General features: G+C 38.0%; 1 protein-coding gene across 9 annotated transcripts in view; it reads left to right on the top strand.

Annotated features, from left to right (window-relative positions):
* The first annotated feature begins 353 nt into the window (after nucleotides 1–353).
* The window catches only part of bcl9l (bcl9 like), a 51,744-nt gene continuing 30,664 nt past the window's right edge, over nucleotides 354–21,433 (top strand). For 4 of the 9 annotated variants that reach the window (XM_081372243.1, XM_081372246.1, XM_081372245.1 and 1 more), the window contains exon 1: nucleotides 354–678. The gene's annotated coding sequence lies outside the window, so the exon portion shown is untranslated. Of the gene's footprint in view, nucleotides 679–5,039; nucleotides 5,085–20,929; nucleotides 21,044–21,433 lie in introns of those variants that run through there. The other 5 variants (XM_081372238.1, XM_081372244.1, XM_081372239.1 and 2 more) reach the window with 4 other exon arrangements.

Here is a 21,433-nt window from a genome sequence, read left to right as displayed (position 1 = left end):
CATTTATTAATCTTAGTATTTTTTCTATTTATTATTTAATTATATATATTATAAAGTAAAAATATATTATATATATACCGGTATATCTTTTTTAATGCTTTGTACTTTGTTCTTTATTTATTAATTTTTTCTTGTGATTTTGCAATCATGTATTCTACATTGTAAACAAACACATTTTAGACTGATATCTAGCAACCTATTATGAATAATATTTATTATTATAAAATAAAAATATATCATTCTTCTTGGTGGTGGTGTATTATCAACTAATATGAAAGGAGCTCATTGAAACAGTTCTGGGTAAGTGAGTGAGCGAGCGAGCGAGTGAGTGAGTGTGTCACTCATATGTGTGTACAGTGAGTTGAGTAATGAGCGCGAGAGCGACTGTCTGTCTGAGCGCCTTCTGCTACCTCTACACTACTAGCTGGAATATGCAGACAGCGTCTCCAACAGAGGAGTCATGATCTGCTGTATTCCCCAGGACTCGTCTTCCGCTCGGAGCCGAACAACGTTTTAAAGCATCTGATATTTAACCAGCGGCTTTACTTCGGGGCATCGCATTGGTCGCTTAACACAGCCGCGGAGGATCTTGCGCAGTGGCGGCGGACACTTCGGGTGATGTCGGCTGGCCGTCACTCTTGACATCGGCCTCCGCTCGCAGACACACCGCGGAATGGGGTAGGAAAGCTCCCCGCACACGCACCCACACAAGCTCGGCGTATAATGCCGTGACAAACGCGGCGCGTACTAAACGGCAAACCGTCAAACTGTCAGTTGTCTGCATGTATCGCGGCGCGTGTGTTGTGTATCGCTCCGGTGTACTGAACTCGTAGTCACAGCAGCAGCTGTAGGGGATCCTGGAGTTAGCCTCGCCTGCTAACTGCCTCTCTTCAGTGCAATGGATGCTAATGAGCTGACGATAGGCTCTGTGTAACGTAGGGCCCGTCTCCATGTGACCGTAAAAAGACACGAAAAGCCAGGAAGGACTTGTAGCTGCGGTTTAAGAGTGAGTTAGGGCGTTTTGACAGTCGTTTGAAGGACTGGGTTGAGGAAAACGAGCTAGGCTGTTACAATGTCGCGAGTGATTGGCAGAAAGAGGCAGGCACTTGAAGAATGTGACGGTGAATGTGGCCGCTGCTCACCATCACATTCATGAAGTCAATGGAAAAGCGGTTGTCTGTAGTAATACCGTCAGCATCAGGCATGGGATTGAAAAACAAAACAAAAAAATGTTTTACCAAAGTGTGCTGCAAACTGTCAGGGTATGTATGTAGAACATTAGTTTCTCTTTGAATTTTGAATATTGTGCAAACGAGTGTTGCGCACACATACAGTGGCCCCACTTAAATGTCTGAATGTCCTTGCAGCATAACAAAAATCAAAATATCAAGCCAAGAGGCATTTACTGTAAACAAAGATAGCACAAGCACAGTTTGTAAGCAAAACATTACAAATATTATGTTTGGCAAGTTTTCAATGATAAAATACACTGTTTGGAATAAAGACAATTTTTTTTGGACATGTTCGATCGTTTGTGGAGCCTAAACTTCTTGCCTCTGGTTTTTAATACAAGGCTTAAGCCTAGTCCCAGACTAAAATGCATGTTTGAGCTGTTTTACCTGAAAGACACTTGCACTGACATATCTTAAAATGTCAGTGCCATTGTTTTGTCGCAAGTTGCACACATAAGGTTTTTGTTTCAAAGGCATGTTTCTAAAAGCTAGGCTACTTGAATGTCCGAATTGAACTAAGGACTAATCCTTGCTTAATCTAAACTCTGTCTGTGAAACCCGGCTGTGTTGTTTTAAACCTGTATTACTTACTAAAAGGGAATTTTTGAGGAATGTATTGGTAATTCCTTACAATGAATGGGGATTGAAGCTTTCAAGCTTCAAAAAGTCCATATGATTTGTGCATGATATTTCGAAGCAATACAACAGCTTTGTGTGAGGAACGGACTGAAATCTGACTCCAGTGAGCTGTTAACCGCTGCGACTGGATCGTTGAGTCATTGAGCTGAAAGCAAGAACCACATTAGTGAGATTCTTGAACAAATCATTCAAACTGGTTTTGTGAACTGGATCTACAGAATCATTGAAAGGAATAATTCATTCATGAACCTTTATAATGTGCCAAGGAGAGCCGGGGCAGATGTCTAGATTTTCAGTTAAATTAATAAAGACTTGAATTTCATTCAGTTTCTCACACAAACCTTTTGTATGATTTTAGAAGTAGAAGTTTTAGATTTGACCACTTTTATGGTACTTCTATACTGCTTTTTTTTGTCATTTTGGCTCTTGATAGGCCTAGTCTTAATTCATGTTCATTAGCCTAGGCCTATATTGAAAAGAGAGACCAGGATATGTGAGAAAAGGAAATCATACAGGTTTGTTATGAATGTTAGAATTTTCAGTTTTTGTGTGAACTATCCTTTCACTGTGATGAACTACTACACTTTTGGTTTCTCTGCTAGGACACCTGTGTGAACTTAAGGGGAACTGATTTTAAAAATTGCTTCAGGACCAGTAAGTAAAAGTAATTGCACACGCGCCGTTCACGAGAGAGTTACATGCCATGGTTTGTGTGAGAGGCGTATGTTCTCACCTAAGCTTACGCTACGCCTACGCCATGCGTCCTACATCATACCTCGGGTCAGAGGTCACGCTTCTGCCAGAACTTGTCTCTCGTGAACGCCTGTATGGCCCTTTCCCGGAAGCCAGTGATTATAGTTTATAAAGCTTTAAATATGGATATTTTTCTTACAAAAAGCTTTGTTTCAGAGGGCATTTATTAACCCACTGGAGTCGTATGGATTACTTTTACGACGGATCGATGCGCTTTTTGAAGCTTCAAAAACTCGGGCTCTATTCAATGCTAGTACAAAGTTGAGAAGAGCCAGAATATTATTTAAAATAACACCAATTGTGTTCGGCTGAAAGAAGAAAGTCATATACACCTAGGATTCCCCCTTCCACGTAAAGCACTTTGAGTGCAGAGAAAAGCGCTATATAAATGTAATATATTATTATTATTATTATTATTATTAGGATGGCTTGAGAGTGAGTAAATTATGGGATAATTACAATTTTTGGGTGAACTATTCCTTTAAATTTATATTTTGTCTAATAGAGTAAAAAAAAAAAAAAAAAAAAGTTGTGTCCAAATGTTTTTTTGCGGTCACTGTACATAGTTCACCTCAGTATATTATCAGATATTTTGGTAGAAAATTGCATGATTAATTTGTTCGGTGACCCTATAATAGCCTCATGTACTTTCAGAGATGATGTAGTCATATTCATTCTGACCAAAAGACAATCTTTTTTGGCTTTGGCATGACACTAACATTTATTAAAATTAAAGGAATAATTCAACCAAAAAATAGTGAACCTTTGGAACAAGTGGATAGGGCTAGTTGAGCCCCTCCAAACATGGCACCTTAAAAATAGTCTATAATTGTCCACTATATTTCAACTCTTCTGAAGCTATTGCGCACAAAACCTTTGACTGCGCACAAAGGTACCTCACAAAACTGATTTCAGACAGACTTTTGTTTTGAGACAGTGTAACCATTTAATTAAAAAAGAGAGAGTTTTGGTGAAAACTAAGCGTCTATTTAATAACAACAATAGTAATTTCTCGCTAGAAATGACATCAAAACGTTAGCCAAAAATGTGCTTTAACACAAACTGACCACCAACTGCAACTTCCAGACGCCATCTTTATTTTTCTAGCTCAACTGTCACAGAATGGAAAGCACAGGATTGTGGGATATCAAAGGTGAAGCATACATCAATGCTGCCTTCAAATATCGATCAGTTGAAGGTATCTCAGGAGACAAGAAGTGAAACTAACATTGGGTTCGGAATGCGCTCTCCGAAGGCAGCCTATTTGTCAAGGGTGTCCAATCCTGGAGGGCCACTGTCCTGTTGAGTTTAACCCTAATTAAACACACCTGAACCAGCCAATCAAGGTCTTACGACTTTTACTAGAAACTTCCAAGCAGGTGTTTTGAGGCAAGTTGGAGCTAGTGTGAACTCTGGAGGACAGTGACCCTCCAGGACCAAGCTTGGAAATCCCTGCTGCATGTGATAGCTTTGTGTCTGAATCTTGTGCACATTAAAACAAGGCACAGCAAGACCCTTGTTTACTTTTGTTGTATGGAAAAGAGTTGCTGGGATTTTCTTTTGTGTTCTACGGAAGGAATACAGGATTGGAACAGAATGAGTTGGTTTTTGGGTTGAAATATTCCTTTAAAATCAGCATTTCAATCAGGATTTGATTACATCTATTGGGAATTGATTGGATTGTGAAGGTAGGGGCTTGATGACGTCACATGAACAAGGTTGGCTAGTTATTTCAGAGGTGCGCAAAATGATTTTTTCTTAGTGTATATATATATTATGATCGATATCAAATAGGGTGATATTTAATACTTCTCATTCTTTATATTTGAATAGAAATTTGCATCCCATTCATTCCCTTCACATGCTCCCCTAATTGTCTTTTCCTGTCAGATCTCCAGGGCCTCGGTGACGCAAGCTGATTAAGTTAGTGCTGTGTGTGATAGAAGGAGAGATAGTGATACTATGAGCTGACCCCAGATCAAACAGAGCTGATAATGTTGCGTTTTCTCCTGATAGTTTTGGCACAGCGGTCTGTTTAAATTAAACACATCTTTTCCCAAATTTTCCCCCTTCACAAGAACCCGACAGACCGTCAGTAGTAGTCAGCAGTGTGAGAGAGAGAGAGAATGTGTGAAGTGTATTCTGGCAGTGTTTGGCTGTTCTTTAGCCCACTGACCACACAGGCCATTAGCTAGTGCTGGGAGCGTGATATCCTACCACGCTATTTTTAGAAGCTCACAGAGTTTGCAACTTGATCTGAATTGTCTTTGAGGCCCAAGGCTCACAGTGTGCTCTGCCCCACATTGGCTCAACACCTCGGAGACTTCAGCGAGTGTTTCAGAGAGAACCGACCGAGGGATCTGCCTTTAAAGTGATTTAGATCATCTATATTGTGTTATGGCTCCAGTTGTAACATCACAGAGATGAGGAAGATGTGACGTCGGTCGTTCTCAGCTTGAGGTGATGGTGCTTCAGTTGTGGACTGACTCTTTCGCCTATGCATCGTCAGGCTGGAGGGACAGTACCGTACAGGCATAACAGTGAATCTTAAGTGTTTACCCAATTCAACTTTGCTTTGTGGCATGATATTGGACCTCATTTACAAATAATTGTACACAAGTGAAGTTATGTAACCATTTAAGGTTCTCATGCAACATTTCTGGTGAATTCACAAGTTTGTATGCAAACAAATTTGTTCTTACCATAAGTTGTCAAATCTGGATACTTTTAAAGAGGGAGTTAAAACTGTAGCCACAGTTAGTTAATTAGCATAATACACATTAGCATAAACCACCTCCATATAGGGGTTTTCTACACAAGCTCTCATGTACAGCCATTCAACACTCTGCAAACAGGTTTCTTGAACACACCCTTCATCTGTCATTGGTTGAACAAGCAGATAGTTCACCCAAACCCACACCACTGGTGCAGTTAGTCAATGTTGCTGTGTCGGACTGGTTGGGATTCTTAAATAAACAGAGCAATGTTTTAATAGCGCCACAGAGTCCCAGTGTTTGCACATTTTCAAGGGGAATCGACCTGGAAATACCACACTTATAGTTGTCTCTACGTATTCAACTGGATACTAGGATAAATAATTTTAACATTTTAAAAAACAGTTCCCTAAAAACATGGTCTGATTTAAACTAAATTTAGAAGTGTTCAAGCAGTGGTTTGTGTGTTACAGAAAAATCTTTCTTCCTGGAGCAATTGTGAGGAACTGAGTGCGGTTAGAGTGACCTGAGTTGACCTGAGTTCAAACCTACAATTCACTTCTCCTTCTGTGGAAACAGTAGAGGGTAAACAACTGCTTTAAAGAACTTGACTAGGCCACATTGTGACGTCACATTTTAGCCAGGAGAAGCATTTATCTGATATTGCACTTGGATTCTTGAGATTCTTTTGGATAATCATTTTTTGAGAGAGTCAGAGATGGTGAATGGGGAAATGATGGGGGGAAAAAAGCAGGAAGTGAGATGATTGAATGACATGAGCTGGATTCGAACTGAGCACAGCTAGACAGGGATAAATCTCACCAGCAATATGACTCGATTGTAAATGTCTGGTTGGTATAGATGCACTCATATTAGATACCATTTCAGAAAGGTCAGTATTTTTGTAAAATATTGAATAATTTAATTATAAATGTTATAATTGGACCTCAAACATTGTTGCATAAATTGTAAAATGCCTTTTTGTTTATATTTTATTTAATTGCTCAAGGCAGTTGTCATCTTAGCGGTGTGTTTGGCATTGTTATAATGCCGTTCGGTCCAGTTTCTGAAGGGAGGGCATCATGTTCTGCTTCAGAACGTCACAGTGGAATCCATGTTTCCCTCAATGAAGCACAGCTCCCCGATACCAGCAGCACTCATGCAGCCCCAGTTCATGATGCCACCATCACCATGCTCGACTGTAGGCAAGACGCAGTTTTCTTGGTACTCCTCACCAGGGCATCGCCACACATTCTGGACACCATCTGAGCCAAACAAGTTTATCTTAGTCTCATCAGACCACAGGACATGATTCCAGTAATTCATGCTCTTGGACAGGTTGCTTTCAGCAAACTGTTTGCGGGCTTTCTTGTGAGCCAGCTTCAGAAGAAGCTTCCTTCTGGGACGATGGCCATTCAAACCGACTTGTTGCAGTGTGCGGCGTATGGTCTGAGCGCTGACAACCTCTAAAGCAATGCTGGCACGATCATGCGTCTGTTTTTTGAAGCCAGCTTCTGCATCTGACGCACAGCGCTGTACGAGGACTCAACTTCTTTGATTGACCCTCGCGAGGCCTGTTCCGAGTGGAACCCGTCTTGGAAAACCTCTGTATGACCCTGGCCTGAACTGTGACTCAGTTTCAGGGTGTTCCCAATCTTCTTATAGCCTAGGCCATCTTTGTGAACAACAACAATTCTAATTCTCAAATGCTTAGAGAGTTTTTTGAACTCTGTGCCATTTGAACATCCAGTGTTACATAGTTAAAAAATCATATATTGTGATTTCTGGATTTATTTTTTTTAGATTATGTCTCTCACAGTGGACATGCACCTACGATGACAATTTCAGACCCCTCCATGATTTCCAAGTGGGAGAACTTGCAAAATTGCAGGGTGTTCAAATACTTATTTTCCTCACTGTATATTGTTATACAAGCAGGACATTGACTACTCTAAAATATATCCAAGTTTCATTCATTTCTATAGTATTGTCCCTTGTGTATGTACAGGTGCTGGTCATAAAATTAGAATATCATCAAAAAGTTGATTTATTTCATTTCAAGCCTTTATTTGTTATAATTTTGATGATTATGGCTTACAGCTTATGAAACCCACGAAATCAAAATCCCAGAAAATTAGAATATTACATGAAATAACACAGTAATTACACAGTAATGCCATGGTCATTGAACCAGGTTTTGGTTCTTTTGGCAGTGTGGGCAGGTGCAAATCCAAATATAAATTATATATATATATATATATATATATATATATATATATATATATATATATATATATATAATTATTATTATTGCTGTCAATAGATTAAAAAAATGAACTAAAATGAAAAAACTAAAATCGCGATTTAAAACACTTACGTTTTTATATACGGTTTTAGCATATTTTATAATGTAATAATTTTCCAGTTAATCTCCAAATTAATGTAGAAACAACATAAAGACAGTATATTTTAAATACTTGTTTAATGGCATCTTTTTATGAACGAAGGCCAGTATCACTAATACTAATAGAACTAATGATGTCTCTGTGAAATATATATATATTTTTTTCAATTTTAAACATTATAGCCATTCAACATTAGTGTAGTTAATTTTTTAAAACATTTATTAAAGGGGCTATATGCAACTGTTTCCCCAAAATAAACGTAACAATAGCCTTTTTATTTGACCATGTATGACTCAAACATCTCCTGATGAGCATACTGACACCTTGTCAGCTCACAGTGGGTGCACCTATAAGCCTGTATCCTATTTTTCCTATTTTCTGTCGGGTCGGATTTTTCGCGCGCTGTCTGCGGATGTGACGTCAAGCGCGTTCATGTTAAACGTTTCAGATCACTCTGCCACCACCGCTAGTCAGCAAACAAACTTAGTTTCTCAAACAATATATGTATTTGACTGTTCTTACCTCTGTAAATATAATGTTGACTTCTTTGCAGCGGATGACTTGTGAAGTGTGCACGTACGAGAGCGAGCAGAAAGGAAGAGCAGTTCCGTTTTTTGGCCACAGGTGTCAGTCGCGAGTTTAAATTTCAGAAAAAAGCATATAGCCCCTTTAAGCTTAAAAAATATAGCAACTTTTAATTTAAGTAAACTTAAAAAATCCTCACATAAACCCATAATAATAAATGTCAGATTTAGAAATTGAATAAAGTTATCAAACAGTCTGCACTGCATAAATTATAATTTAAATATGGATTAATCCTTATTAAAGCAACAAACGTTCTTTAATCAAGAGCAATGAGTAATTTTCTCTGTTACCTTTATTTTTTTATTAACATTAATTACAGAGAGCATTAGTGGCTGCTGTCACTTTAAGAACTGCCGCTGCTGCACATGCCGCGGATCTCACACGCTTCTCATTCTCTTACAACTCTTTACGTTCATTTAAGACTTCATTTAACTAATTTAAGACTGCTCTTATGCAGATACTTGACAAAATTTACATTTTCACATAAATGATACCAGCACGTGTCTTTCTTTGCGTCGTGTGTGTGTCACACAGATACTACATTCACAGCCAGCATGTTCTCTTTATCTTGTCGTGCTTGAATGTTTTAAAAGTATTTGCATGAATAAAAGATTTGTTAATTGCATTAAATATTTGTAATACGTTAAACTGGAAAAAAATAATAGCATGCGTTATATATATTATATATTTGCCATGGTCTAGTCTTCATATCTTCACTTCTCAGGAAGTTAACATGTCTGCTTCTCAAGGCACGGCTTTGGTCGTAAATATTAATTTTGACATTTATCTTAACTGATTTGCTGAAAAGCAGGTTTTGAATGGTGTTAGCCATTTACCGCTTGCACATTCATTCAGCCCGCAGCCAAACCAACCTATTGGCAGAGGCTGCTGCTTGATGTTGAAGTCAAGCAAGGACGGTTGAGGTTCCATGTTTACCTGTGTATGTGCGTTTATCAGATGGTTCAATGGATTAAACCATTCAATTCATATGGATTTCACTTGCATTTCAATGAATGTATAGGAGGAATCTCTCAGGTCTAAAAAGAAATCTTTATTTGTAGATGAAAGTCGACGTGAAATGGAAGTTGTTATAGTCTTTTCTTCCGTATTGTGATGTATATCCAAGTGAAACGGCTTCTCAAACAAGAAAAAATGTAGGGCGAGACTTGATTTTGTCCATCGGGAATTGATTGGATCATTGGGTTGTTGTGGTTTGCTATTACTGTTATAATGGTGTTTTTTTTAACACGTACTGCAATATTCCATAGATAAAACAACAATTGTCAATTTGGATTTCATGGTGACTTTAAGTCATAGAGATGCCATAACACGAGGATGAATAAACAATGACAGAATTGTCATTTTACGGTGAACTGTTCCTTTAAGCATGCATACCTGATAAACCTTTCAGACATGAAGTGGTATTATTATTATTGTTGAGTTACTCTCTGCGCTGAATAGAGCTGCACAAAGATCACGATCTCGATTCAAACACCCACTCGATCTTATTCCTAAATGACAGCGATTCTATTAAACCTTTGACAAGTGCGATCACAGTGAACATTGAGATCTGTGTTTTTGTGCTGCCGCTGACCCAGAGAAAGCAGTTATCATGTATAGGTATGAAACACACAGGTCTTTTTAAACACACAGTTTCATAATTTCTGTGTTACAAATATTCAAATGATCACAGAAGTACTGGGTTAAAACTTTATAGCTTGGACATAAACGCTGATAGAGCACATCCTTTTGAAAGTAACTTGGCACTTCAAATAACAATTGTGTCAATTATATCGTTACACCACTTGGTTGCGACACTTGACTTAAAAGAGATTTGTTCCAAAAATGGTGACTCATCTAGAAATGAGTCATTGAATCATTCATTCATATATATATATTTTTAAATCATTAAATGAATTAAACTGCAATTAATTCAAGACTGCAGCAATTAACATTTTGTCAGAACCTCTAGTTACTGACGTGTTATTTTGTTTAGTTGTCTCTTGTCTGTTCAGAATCGTTGGAGAATTGTGATCTTTATTTTGAAACAACAACAAAAATCTCAATTGATCCAGAATCGTGCAGCTCTAGCGCTGACTTTATCTGGCACATTGCATCCTGCTCTTTCTCCAGCATCTTGCGCCATCATGAGCTTGCGTTGATGTAATATTTAGAAGTTTAAAAATACATATAACAAATAAATTCATAGCTATTTAAATAGATAAATAAATTGATTAAAAATGAAGAAAATATAGCAGCTGGAGTTGTTAAAAATGTTAAAAATAGAAACCGTGTCCGTCCATGAATGAGCTGAAGTCCAGCTCCATCGATTATAACAGAAGCGATCAAGTTTTGTCGTTGCGATGTCTGCACGCAGCCGGCTTAGACGTGGTGTAAGGTTGCTGACCGATGCCCTATTCTAATGTCACTCAATTTCTTCTGCTTCTTCACACTGGCCTGTGCAAACGTTTTACTCCCTGACATATGGCCTCTCACCTGAGATCATGTGATGCCACACTTCAGATCACCTTTGCTAAGGGACAGCGTTCGTCCCTGTGCTACCATCTGCTTCCATGTCTGAAAAGTAGTGCATCCTCTCCGGCACAGAGACAGGCGTCCAGGGAATGCATATTCACAAAGACGGTGTGCGTGTGTGTTTTTTAGCACATTAACTGATCAATTCCTATCACAGATCATTCCTGCGGTGCATGGCTTTCGGTGTGTTTGTGTGCCGTAACACGCAAGAACCACCGCGGGTCCATGGTATGTCATGTAATCCCTGAATGCACCACCATAGTATCACCTCGTCATGAAAACAACAAGAGTTTGCCCATGGTTTTGCTAGGAAATGACATCATTCATCTTATCTCAAGCCAGGGAAGGCTACGCAGAGGAAGGCGAATTGTGTCATCAAGTGTAGATCTGTGTTTTGGGTCTATTAAAGGCTGTTTGTAGTGTGTTGGAAGGACAATAAGATCCAGCGTTTGGAACAAAGTGTTTCTTATCTGGTCAGGTGATCTGAGAGCTTCCAGATGAGTTACAAGTCACGGTGCTAAGGCGAGCTATGAAAGAATAATGTGATATCGAGAAGCTTTCAGCGCACAGAAAACAACAGTAGCCAGCTGTGAGACTCGGAACACTCCACGCTCTACGCAACAAGCCTATTTTTCCCTTAGTACAAACTGAATCAAGCTAGAACTTTGCCCTACATTTAAGGTGGAGTGGAAATTATTCTGTGTGTGTGTGTGTGTGTGTATACTAGATTCCTGTTGAGTTTGTTCCTCCAGCGCTGTAATTGGCTGGATGGCAGACTGGCTTAATTTAAAGCCTAAATATTTAGCTTTACAAGCCAATGATGAAGTGAAATTTCTCTCATAAGAGAAAATTTACTGTATTGTTTCCCCTGTAATGATGATTTGATGTCGTTCATTTAGATTTGCAAAGACCTAGAAATGTGCAATGGTTAAAAGTCTTGGTGTGTATCATGCAAGAATGGGGTAGTACTAACGAAACATGGTAAAACATTAATCAGGCTTCATGTAATTATGTGAAAACAGCTTGCGATTAAAAAAGTAATGAATGACATGATGCTAATCTTTTTTGTCAGGATCTATTAATTTATTTAAAAATGCATTACAATTTTTAATTTAAACATACAATGACTTGAATACCCCTCTTCTGTGATAAACACATTTTTAATGGCTAAAATAATATGAAATGGCAGGGTGATAAAATTGTCCTAGTATCTTAACAAATAAAATAAGCCCCATTAAAAAAATATTGGAAACAAAACCTTAAGCAGTTTGGCATAATATTATTATTACTATTTCTTAAAAAGAAGTGAAGTGGTTTTATTAGAATATTATGCATATTTGAAAAACAATTTCATGTGGTACAACCCAAGTGCAGAAACATGCAGGAATAATACTTCACAAAACTTCATGATTTTTCTTAAAGCTACACTGTGTAATATTTTAAGTTGATTTTTAGCAAAAAACACGTTGTTATTTCAAAATTATACGTTCTCATTATAAGTGTATAATCTGCCATTTAGAATACATACGAGCGAGTCGCTTGAATGGCGGAAGCCATGTTGCGCATCTATCTTGAAAATACATTAGCCAAAAAGGGACATACAAGCTTCGCCTTTCGCGTTTTTACAAGCAGTGGAACCGTGATGAATACGAGAGGGAGATTTGCTCGCGTTTGCCGGCAGATTTGAAATAATATGGCCACCATAGGAGTTAAAACATCTTAGGAATGGGAGGAGCTAGAAAGTAATATTCAGTTGGTAGTCATATACAATTTCACCGCTAGATGGGAGTAAATCCTACACAGTGTAGCTTTAATTAATATTTAATGATGTTTGTAAAAAAAAATAAAAATAAAAAATTATATATATATATACACTCACCTAAAGGATTATTAGGAACACCATACTAATACTGTTTGACCCCCTTTCGCCTTCAGAACTGCCTTAATTCTACGTGGCATTGATTCAACAAGGTGCTGAAAGCATTCTTTAGAAATGTTGGCCCATATTGATAGGATAGCATCTTGCAGTTGATGGAGATTTGTGGGATGCACATCCAGGGCACGAAGCTCCCGTTCCACCACATCCCAAAGATGCTCTATTGGGTTGAGATCTGGTGACTGTGGGGGCCATTTTAGTACAGTGAACTCATTGTCATGTTCAAGAAACCAATTTGAAAAGATTCGAGCTTTGTGACATGGTGCATTATCCTGCTGGAAGTAGCCATCAGAGGAAGGGTACATGGTGGTCATAAAGGGATGGACATGGTCAGAAACAATGCTCAGGTAGGCTGTGGCATTTAAACGATGCCCAATTGGCACTAAGGGGCCTAAAGTGTGCCAAGAAAACATCCCCCACACCATTACACCACCACCACCAGCCTGCACAGTGGTAACAAGGCATGATGGATCCATGTTCTCATTCTGTTTACGCCAAATTCTGACTCTACCATCTGAATGTCTCAACAGAAATCGAGACTCATCAGACCAGGCAACATTTTTCCAGTCTTCAACTGTCCAATTTTGGTGAGCTCGTGCAAATTGTAGCCTCTTTTTCCTATTTGTAGTGGAGATGAGTGGTACCCGGTGGGGTCTTCTGCTGTTGTAGCCCATCCGCCTCAAGGTTGTGCGTGTTGTGGCTTCACAAATGCTTTGCTGCATACCTCGGTTGTAACGAGTGGTTATTTCAGTCAAAGTTGCTCTTCTATCAGCTTGAATCAGTCGGCCCATTCTCCTCTGACCTCTAGCATCAACAAGGCATTTTCGCCCACAGGACTGCCGCATACTGGATGTTTTTCCCTTTTCACACCATTCTTTGTAAACCCTAGAAATGGTTGTGCGTGAAAATCCCAGTAACTGAGCAGATTGTGAAATACTCAGACCGGCCCGTCTGGCACCAACAACCATGCCACGCTCAAAATGGCTTAAATCACCTTTCTTTCCCATTCTGACATTCAGTTTGGAGTTCAGGAGATTGTCTTGACCAGGACCACACCCCTAAATGCATTGAAGCAACTGCCATGTGATTGGTTGATTAGATAATTGCATTAATGAGAAATTGAACAGGTGTTCCTAATAATCCTTTAGGTGAGTGTATACATATATATTGGAGAAATAATTAAGTTTTAATTATGGTTAAAAATAGTATAAAGGTTTTTAAAAAACATATGAAACCAACATGAATATTTATGACTGAGTCATTGAATCATTCATTCTAACAGATTTTAAAAAATATATTATTTCAAATAAGTTAAACATTTTTAAATATAGCAGCAATCAACATTTTGTCAGAACATCTAGTAAATTACATGTTATTTTGTTTTATTTGTCTGTTCAGAATCAGAAACATACTATACTTGTCTGACAGATTACTTTTGCAGCATTGCATATTTTTTTTGTGATTTAAAAAAAAGAAAGTGTTAAGGAATATCTAGAAACCAGAATATCGTAGTAAGTTGGCGGTGGGTTCTTTTGACCCCCTGGAAGATCCTGATATTGTGGCAGCAACAACACAGGCAAACACCACTCACATTCTCTTCAGAAATATATACAACTCTAGTTTACACTTGCATGTCTCACTTTCCTGCATGTCTCTCTCTCTCTCTCTCTCATGCTGAATGCTAGATCTACAGTCCACATGAGTACTTCTCCGTCTCACTCTCACCATCTTCTGTCTGTTTGGCTGCAATTTGCTCTTTTTCCTTGCTCTTGTTGGCTGATGGCCCAGAGTGTGTTGGAAAAGAGACAACCCTTGACCCCCATGCAAAGTGAGCCGAGCTCTTCCCTGTCTTTACAGAGAGAGAGAGAATGAGACAGAGAAAGAGACTGCAGAGCTCACCGAGGGACTGCGGACATACACACACACTGCTGTTCTGTGGCTATGACAATCTGTTTATGCTGTACTGCTGCCCGCCCTCTCTCTCGCTCTCTCTCACTCTCTGTTTTTCTGTTGGTCACATGGTATGTGCTTCCAAGAAACTCTGTTCCATGATTTGATCATTCTGTATATCCAAATTAATGCATACATGTTTACCTCATACCCCTTGTAGTCATTTTTGCAGATAGATCTGGGTAAGAAAAAACGATCCTTACCAGGCCGACACAGCAACACTGGCTCAACCAATGGTGTGAGTTTGGGGCAAGATCTGTTGTTCTGTCCAATAGCAGACAAGAGGGAGTATTCGGTGCACCTAAACACATTATATAGTAATTTTTTTGTGCAATTCTATTTGGTTGGATTAGTGAAAGAGAATGACACGCTTTAAAAGCACACTTTACACAGCTTGAAAATAATCAAGGTGTTTTCCACACTGTTTTCACTGAAGGAACACCAGGACTAATTATATTTTAATTTATAGGCAGTAAAGCAGTATTAGGAGTTAAAACATAGTAAAACTAAAACATGGTAATATTTTCAGGAATTTCTGTGAACATTTTTGAGCGATGACGCAAACAAATAGTTTTGGAATCAAATTTTCAGAATACTTTACTTCTATTGTAATACTTGCATTACATAAACTTTAGGAATCTTAATGGACGAATTAAAATTGCATTGATGTCATTTTGATATTTACAATGTTCCCTAATTTTATATTATTAGCAAAGACATTGCAAATATTTTCACCCAGCCCTGTTTGCAGACTGTCATGTGTACTAGCATGATGTACACAAATCTCTTTGCTGACTTAATGCACACATACACAGAAATCATATTTATTTAAGGGACACAGTTTGCTTTTAAATCCTCAATATCAGGGTATTTTAAAATGTTTTGCAGGCATGGACAATCATAGAAATTAATAACTTAAAGGCCATGAAAAAGCCATGTAGCTTTCTATGGAATACATATTCATAATAATTACAAACACAAATTTACAAATCCCCCTGATTGATTCATTAGAATAAATTAATCCGAATTTGATTTATTAAAAAAAACCTTACCCTATAATGACAAAATTACATAAAAATAAAATATTTTCATGGCCGATTCCATTTTTTTTTCAATATTCCTCATTTAAATCATTCATGGCATCAAATCAAGGCATGCAAAAAAAAAAAGAAGGCCTGGTTGAGTTGCTTTGGTAGTGTTTTATAACTTGGTTATGTGGTTATTGTATGGGGTAGAGCTGCACTATTCTGGATAAATTGAGAATCATGATTGATTTTTTTTTTTTTTGTATTCGCTGCTGTCTATTTAAAATGTTTAATTAATTTGAATTAATAAAAAAAAAATCTGTTTGAATTAATGATTCAATGACTCACTCATAAATACTCTTTAGCAGTCACTTGTTTAAAGCAATAACCAAGTAACCAAGTTACTTTCAAATGTTGATTTGCTCTATTTTTATCGACATCAGTGTTTATATCTGAACTGTAAACTTTTATCCCAGTACTTCTATGATCATTTGAATATTTGTAACACAGAAATAACGATACTGTGTGTGGTTAAAAAGACTGTTTGTGAAGCTGTTTCATTCCTAGATTGCCTAACTGTTCTCTCTGGGGCAGTTTGTGGAAGAAAACTTATTCTTGTAGTCTAGACTCCAAAAACAAAATCAAGACATTGTAAAAGGGCATAATATGTCCTCTTTATCCTTTTGTATTCCATGGGAAAAATAACATCATACAGTTTTAGGGATGACATGTTTTTATTTTTGAGGAAACAGTGTCTCAGGCTCTATCTGCAGTGAGGGTGTTTATATTGGCTCCTTTGCCTTTGATTGCTCCACTCCTCCTTCCTTGTTTCCCTTCTTCAGAGCGCTGCTGTCTGTCCTCACTTCCTCTTAAATAAACAGTATTCTTTCACTTTGTTGTGGCATTGTTTCTTGGCGCAGGGGCACGGGCAGTGTTTTCAAACAAGCCTGACTGCGAGATGATTTCCACCTGACTGCGTCCGTTCTCGGTCGCTCTGTTTGTTGTTGTGTCATCATCCAGTCTGCTTTAGGCCTCGCGTTCTTCACTCTTCTCTCACGCTGCTTTCATTTACAGAGACCCTTGTCATGTGTACGTGCCACAGCAACCTTCCTAAACCCCCAACAGGCTGATTTTTTTGGCTTCACCTGTGCAAGTCCCACAATGCACTGCACAAGTCGCCTACAGTGCACCAAAGAACACACTTATTCAGGCATGCAAATTATTCTCAAAAGTTTTTTTTTTTGTTTTGAAAATGTCAATCATGTTTATTACAACATGATTATGATTAGTTTACATTTGCAAATATCCTGGCATGAGGTGCATGTATCCAACTGATTCTGTGAAACTAGAAGAGAAGCTTTCGGTAATTATAGATAATTACCAAATTGTCTTTTGAGAAAAGTAATCACCTGACATCGAAAAAGGAGTTTGAGAGTGATTATAATTTGTCGTGAGTTGTTGTTGATTATGTTATTTATCAAAGTTGTTCAGCAGGGTGCCTCGGATGTTCAGTACACACTTGGGAGATAATGCAAGTCTCGACTAAGCCCAGAAACATTCTCTACACAAGTAAGCAAATGCAGATATGATTGGTCAATGCATTTCAAGTATTATTTTCAGGAGTGGTTTTCTTTCCTGTGTAGACAAATATTTCTTTTAGATGTAGGATGTTTAATTATACTATCTATCTTATTTCCTATTACTTTACTGGGACTGGGTGGACCATGTTGCTGAACTGATGGACTGACACAGTCATGTGTGTATATACAGTATATACTGTATATATATACATAGCCTATATCATGACCACAAATGATTGGAAAAGTCATGGGAGTTCATTGGTCAAAAAAACATGTGTATCATCAAAGTCACTTTGACGAAGATCATGCAGATTCGATTTTTCGGATGGCTTTCTGTGACGCATCAGTGAGGCTTCGGACAGTGAAATATTCAGAAGAAAATTAGATCAGTGTCAATGAGCAAGTTCTTGACGCATGCAGCCTGCAGTTGGCGTCCTAAAGTCTCAGCGCTCCCAAACTGCACTCAGCTTGTCCTGGAGGATGAGAGTAAAGGGTCCGGCCCGGTTAATTTCTGATAGTCACACATGCTCTCACCTGCAGCCTCGTCGTTGTCCCTGTTGCACAAATGACAGTTGCACTCTTGTAACCTTTTGTTCTACTCGAGACTGCACTGCACTCACTCCCACGACAACAGGCAACTGAAAAACAGAAGGCCTGTTGCAGCGTAAGTACAATAGACTTACTGAAGAGAGAAGACTCGCTGCTGGACAGAGAGAGGCTGAGAGAAAATTACTAGATAGACACTCTGACAGTGGGAAGTTTCTAGGTAAACCCTCTATTGTGATGAAAACAGGTTTTAACAATCTGACCCATTTTCTTTTCTTTTCTTTTTTTAACTAAAAGCCAGGCTGGGAGTGTTCAGCGCCATTATTTTCCATATTTACTCATCTCCTAGTTATGCAACATTAATTTGAAAGCCTACGTGCACAAGATCAGTTTACTAGATCAGTTACGTTCAAACATGATTCAGCAGGAAAGAGAATTCAGTGACATACTGACCTCTTAATACCTCTTTACCTAAGCACCTAGATTTCCCATCACCCATTGCAAAAGGTACTGCACTTCTACATGCAAAACCTTCCACCTCAATGCTAGGGTGTTACAATAAGTTGTTTTCTGTGTGTTCTGATAGGTAGCTTATACTAAAATGAAAACGGTTTATTTAAAAACCGTCTTTAACCGAAACAAAAGAACCAATGCAAAGTAAATAAAACAACTGAAAATGCGTAAAACTGAAATTAATTATGCAATAAAAATCAATAATTCTTGTAACTTTCACATTTGATCTGTGTCTTCATGGGATTGCAGATGACAATGCCGTATTAATCCAGTGATTCTGCTGAAAATGCACTCAATCCAGTAAACTGCCCCCGTTTTGTGCCTGATAGGCCAAGCAAGGTTTTGTCTTGCCTCCAATAACAGTCTTTCTGGAATGGATGAATGGTGTCATGCAAAATCCCCCCCCATATCACTGAGATATGCCAAATTTTAGCCCCTTTGGACCCTAAAGCATTTCCAATGACTGTTTTGTAGGGGATTAGGATTTTACATGACAATGAATAATGAATTAGTAGAGTGAAAAAGTTACATACAGCACCTTTAACATAATTCAGGAAATGTTTCCTCATCTCATTCCTTATCTAGAATTACATTTGAACACATTGCTAGCATGATTTAACACATTGCAGGCATGTAGTAGCATATTGCTAGCATGCTTGAGCATGTTTTGCTAGCATGTTTTACCACATTTGCTTGTTGCAAAACATTGAATCATTATTACAGTAAATTTGCTATTGAAATAAAAACAAATTTGAAAAAGCAAAACTAACCTTGGGCTCACCTTTAAAGGGATAGTTCACCCAAAAATGAAAATTCTGTCATCATTTACTCACCCTGAAGTTGTTCCAAACCTGTATGAATTTATTTCTTCTGCTGAACACAAAAGAAGATATTTTAAAGAATGTCGATAACCAAACAGTTGATGGGCCCCATTGACTTTCTATTGAGTATTTTTTTCCATACCATGAAAGTCAATGAGTAAATGATGACAGAATTTTCATTTTTTGGGTGAACTATCCCAGTCTAAGTCTCTATGATATTTTAGTTCCTAGATATGCTACACCCATTTATTTGTCACTTTGTCAGAAACAATTACAATCACTTAGAAACAGTAAAATTCAGAAAAATGTACTGAATTTTCCCATTCAGTTATGATTAATGGCTTCAAAAAGGACAAAAAAAAAAACATAAAAGTATAAAGCAAGTCTATTCTGAAGTTGTAAGACTTTGTATAAGAAACTAGCCAAATTTTGTTTGTCGGCTATGTGTTCGTTCCTTGCTGTTCCTGTCATTTTCATTAGATTAGTATCTATATCCTAAATTTCCTTGAACGGATCATTCTTTGTGTCAAATCAATATGAAATGATTAAAAAAAAAACTGTCCAATCACCTCTTCTCAACAAGCGTACGATGTGAGGAGCAATTCATGTCTGTAGCACAAACGAGTCATGTGCTGAAGTTTATAATACTTATGGTTTGAGGTTTATTACAATTTTGAACTCTAAGTATAAGCAATTGTAATGCTTGCCTTAGCAAGCCCTACTAACAAGTCCTTTTATGTATCATTTATAGAGCTGTCAAACATAATTGATGCTCAGTCAAATGTCAAATGCGATCCTACAGGCAGCATGAATAATGGGTTTGAACATGGTTTAAAACGTGTTTAATGGCTCCCTCTTCATACACTTCATTAGGGAATGAGCGGAACACATACCGAGACAGAAATAGAGAGCGATGGGGAGGGGGAAGTGTTCAGACTGTGTGAAGTAGTCCCCGCTGCAGAGGAAGGGAAGAAATTAAGGAAAGTGAGAAAGTGGCCGTATTAGTCAGACTCGGGATGAAAGCATGTTTGACTCAGGTGGTTTCAGCTGACGCGTGGGAAATTGGGTTTTGGCTCGGCAAGTTTCGTGTTCAAACAAGACACAATCCCGACTTCTAACAATTAGGCCTCTCTGTCTCTCTCTCATTCTGATGAGTAGCTATTCTGTCGAACGCTGAGTCATCGGTCGTCATTTGGGTGTGGGGCGATATATTTTCTATGACATTGCCATAAGCGTGCTCAATTCTGAGAGATTTGTAGAGTTATAGTCGAAGTTTTTTGTTTTTTCATTTACTCTCCCTCATGTTGTTCAAAGGAGAGTTTCCAATTTTTTACCAATTTCAAGTTTCCAATAGAATAAGAAAGGAGAACTTTTGAAAAAAATGTGTTAATCGCTTTATTTAAAGGCTTCAAAAGGACACAAAAGCACCATAAAAGTATCACAGAAGTCTATTTGCGCATTGTATTTTTCAAGCCATATGACTGCTAAGTGTTACAGGCCATGTCCTATTTTTTTAGTTAATTTTGCCATTGATTGCCTTAGTAGGATATGAGGAAAAATTACAGGGAAAATATGATCGATTTTGAAAATATTTTTACACATCCCTACCAAAAATATCTAGAAACAAAGTATCAGTGTATCCTTAAAATAAATACTAATCTCAAACTAATATTCCATTGTTGAATTGTTCTCAAGGTCAACTAGCTGACTCAGTGATCCAGTCGCAGTGGTTAACAAGTTTGCCTATCAGTAAACAACAGCGTATGTGTTCCATGGAAGAAGGAAAGTTATACAGATTAAGACATGAGGGTGAGTAAATTATGACAATCATTTTTGGGCGAACTGTGCCCTTGTAAAGAAAGAGTATAAATGCACACTCACTTAAGTATTTTTATTATTTCCAAAGTTTATTGGAAATAATAAAAATACTTAAGTGAGTCTGCAGTTATACTCTCTCTTTACAAAGTTTTTAACTTGCACCCCAAAAAGGTGTGCCTTTAACAATAAATTTCCCCACCCAAATTCTTGACTCTAAATCATGGACTGAAATAATTTGTGACCTTTGTGCAAAACAGTCATATTTGTTGTAATTGAAGCTCAGATCATTGTTTCTGGGCTTGTCCGAGCATACAGTAGCTGAAAGGCGGCAGTGAATGCTCAGTTGTGACCTGGACGCGCTTATGGGCTTTTAAATGCCGG

Source organism: Scardinius erythrophthalmus (assembly GCF_964197995.2).
Source record: "Scardinius erythrophthalmus genome assembly, chromosome: 8".
NCBI lineage: Eukaryota > Metazoa > Chordata > Actinopteri > Cypriniformes > Leuciscidae > Scardinius > Scardinius erythrophthalmus.
This window is presented reverse-complemented; position numbering and strand designations above follow the sequence as displayed.